The following is a 4,082-nucleotide window of genomic DNA, read 5'->3' as shown; positions in this document are numbered from 1 at the left end:
TAACAGTTTGCTTGAGTTGTCCAGCAAATCATCTATACGTGGAAGAGGATACCGGTTCCTAATGGTTATCTTGTTAAGGGCCCGATAATCAATACACATTCGCCACCCTCCGTCCTTCTTTGGTACTAAAATTACCCGAGACCCGCAATGAGAACTACTCAGCTTTATGACCCCGACTTTAATTAGATCATCAACCTGACGTTTGATTTCTTCGTTCTAAAGGACTGAATTGCGATACATTCCTATATTGGGCAGAATGGAATCTGCCACCAGTTGGATCTTGTGGTTTATTGCCCGGTCAGGAGGTAATCGAACCGCATCATCGAACAATTTGGAATATCTTTGCAACAAATCACTGATCTCATTGGAAATATTATCACAAGTAAGAGTGAGTGTAAATACCTTAGGTACTTCAACCACATATCCTATCATCAATAATACAAAACTTCTTAATGCATTAACAAGCCTGCGTGTGATGCCCCGTACAAAACCATCGTGTACGAATCATCAACAACAAGATCATTACAAGGTTAAGTACTATATGCTGTAATTAAAGAAGTTGCATTCACGATAAAAAGGTGATGTCATAACCGACATCAAATGTTTTACATTTCAAAAGCATGCTTCACTAAGTAGAAGCAAATAATAAGTGTATGTGACAACAATGGTCGTTACAAGTCATAGTTCAAAAGTACGAATGTTTGAATGCAAAATAAAGTAGTTCATGCGATGACAACTCTAAGCAGCGGGTGTCTACAGCACGACTAGTACACAGCGGAAGCTAACCTCAAGCACCTGAGAAAAACATGCTTAAAAACGTCAACACAAAGGTTGGTGAGCTATAGTTTAAGTATAACAGTATGTAAGGTAGGCCACGAGATTTCAGTGCTACAAAGAGCGTTTCAAAACAGTATGATAAAGTATATGTTAACCGTGGGCACTTGGTAACTAACTTAACGTTTATACCCCCTGAAAGTACACTTGGAAAGTGCGTATGTCTACGAAGTATTAAACACTCGTTAAATGCTAGCGCTACTAGCCCGAGTGAGGATGTCAAACCCTATGGATCCATATCTAAGATTCGCGTTCACGGTTCAAAAACCAATGATTAAACGTTACCGAGCTAAAGGGAATGTTTATGCCGTTGTATAACCTACACATATATAAGTTTAAGTACTCGTGCCTAGTATGTAAAAAATAAAATCCGCATGTATTCTCAGTTCCCAAAATAAGTTAAAGTAAAAAGGGAATGCTATAACTCACAATGATAATGTAGTCGTAAAGTCGGTTCGGAAAAGGTGTGCAAGTAATCGGTCCGAAGGTCCTCAACCTAAGGCAAATAATACTAAGTCAGTAAATCGTCTTAATAGGTTTAAAAGTATGTAAATAAGGTCTTAAGGGTCATCATCATTCATCATCAAACAAAAGGCGTAAAGTAAGTTTCGTTTATGAAAGTAGTTTACAACAAAGGCTGATTTCAGTCAGTCACCACAGCCTCTACCCTTACTGAATTAAGGTGAGACCAGTGGCCATGGCTCCGTCTATGAGTACCTTAAGTGTGGTAAAATTTACAGAAGCAAAATCGTCTTGGTTTGACCGTGGTGACGGTGTAAGTGCGAGTAGGTCAGAAATTTCTGCACAACGTTAAAGGACATAGTAACGATCGGAGGGCCATAAATCCTAAACCGTAACTCGGATTAAGATGAGTCCTATATGAAAAGTTATCTACTCAAAAAGTTCTATCTAAAAATCATGGTTAGAACAGCCCAGGTCTGCTGGTCTGTTACAGAAACATCAGGTCAGTAGGTTTTGGACAGAAACAGTAAGTTTAAGTGAGTTCCGGTGGTCTTGGTGTTTATGTTCATCATGGTTCTCATCCTTGATGCATATAGCTTCAAGTGTACAACACATGGGTGTGTTTACATCATCTTAACCAAGTCTTGACCATCATAACACCAGTGCAAGTCTAAGACATGAAGCACAACTCACTTAAGAGTTGCATGTAGTTTGATGAACCAAAGTTACATCAAAGTCTTAGGTTTGACACTTACATGAACTATAATAGAAATATTGAACTCTAAACTTGAAAATAAACTAACTAATCAAGATCTTAAGATGTAGAACATAGTTCTTTAGTTAGATCTTGAAGATCCAAGACCCAAAAGTCTAGATCAAGCATAAGTATACAAAGTTGTTTTTAAAGAAAACTTATTTGTGTGTTCTTGAACTTTCAAAGTTAACTTTTAGTTCAAGATTAATGAGATCAAAGTTAACTAGTAACATTTGACCAATAATAACATAAATCATGAAATTAAGGTGCAAGTAAATGAAGTAAATAGCTAAGTAAACAAGTAATTAAGTTCATGGTTTGCATACTTTAAAGATTTAGAAAGTAAACCTGAAGTTCACTTCATGTACTTCAAGTATGAGTTACAACACAAGAACTTTAAATCTTTTGACATAATGTATGTAGAACATAACTAGGTAGTTAGTTCTTGTATGTTCTTGAAAATACAAGATATAATGAAGAATAAAACTAGTAAGTTAGATTCTTGAAACCAAGTAAGTAAATAACTAACAACTACTAGAAATCAACACAAGTAACCAAAGATTAAAACAAACAAAGTATGATGATGATTATGGGTTTTTTGAATTCAGTTTTTACCAACAAAAGAAGAGAAGAAAAGTTGTTCAAACACTTACAAGAAAGAGAGAAAAGTGAGAGAGAATGGTTGAGAGAAAATGAGAGATAAGTGTGTGTTTTGGAATGAATGGAGTGTGAGATAACTAGTAGCCAAGTTATCAAAATTTGAAAGCCAAAATCACCTCCCCATGAGGCCTAGCCCACGGTCAGCTGCAAAAAGAAGAGGAGGGATTTGTTTGGTGGTCTCTAGCATGCAAAGAGGTTAAAGGTTGGTTAATAGAATGGGTAACATGGGGATAACAAGCTAACTAGATTCTTTCAAGTATTAACTAACAAGTTCCATTCAAATTAATACTTACAAGTGTAACATGGGCTAGTTTATCCATTAACATAAGTAGGGTGGGCTTGGAAGCCCAAGTTCAAGAGTCCGTAACACTAATAAAGCCCAAGTACAATTAATAACAAGTTGAGCCAATTAAAGCCCAAGTAACTAACTAATAGTCTTAGTTAATTAAAATGATTAATAAAACTTAATCATGAATGCAAATAATATCTAGAAATATTATTCGTGAAGTTTCGTGTGTCACAAAGACGTTTCGGGCACTTAAAAGTCAAGTACGGGCAATCATGGCAACATGTAAATGTAATCACATACATTCGTTTAATCACACGTATTAATAATAATAATTATTAATAAATAAAAGTTGGAAATTCCAGGGTCGTTACATTACCCACCTGTTAAAGAAAATTTCGTCCCGAAATTTAAGCTGAGGTAGATGGAGGAGTTAGGAAAAGGTGAGGATACTTCCGCATCATTTGATCCTCTCGTTCCCAAGTAAACTCAGGTCCTCGTTTGGCATTCCATCGCACTCGGACGATTGGAATCTTGTTGCGTTTCAAAGTTTTGATCTCACGATCCATAATTTCAACAGGTTCTTCCACAAAGTGAAGTTTGTCGTCAATCGTAAGTTCCTCAAGTGGTATGATAAGTTCCGGTGCAGCAAGACACTTCTTCAAGTGTGACACATGGAAGGTAGGATGAACTGAGCTCAATTGCGCTGGTAGATCCAAACGGTAAGCAACAGGTCCAACCCGTTCCAAGATTTCAAAAGGACCAATGTATCGTGGGTTCAACTTTCCTCGTTTTCCAAAATGGATCACACCTTTCCAAGGTGCAAACTTTAACATTACATGATCACCAACGTTAAATTCAAAGTCCTTACGTTTAAGATCGGCATAACTCTTTTGACGATCACGGGCAGTCTTAAGTCTAGCTTGGATCTGAGCAATCTTCTCCGTGGTTTCGTGGACTACCTCGGGTCCGGTGATTTGCTTTTCGCCTACTTCGGCCCAACAAATAGGAGATCGGCACTTACAGCCATACAATGCTTCGAAAGGTGCATCATTAATGCTAGAGTGATAACTGTTGTTGTACGAG

The sequence above is a fragment of the Rutidosis leptorrhynchoides genome, chromosome 5, assembly GCF_046630445.1.
Source record: "Rutidosis leptorrhynchoides isolate AG116_Rl617_1_P2 chromosome 5, CSIRO_AGI_Rlap_v1, whole genome shotgun sequence".
NCBI classification, from domain to species: Eukaryota; Viridiplantae; Streptophyta; class Magnoliopsida; order Asterales; family Asteraceae; genus Rutidosis; species Rutidosis leptorrhynchoides.
The sequence above is the reverse complement of the archived record's forward strand: the minus strand, read 5'-3'. Positions refer to the sequence as shown.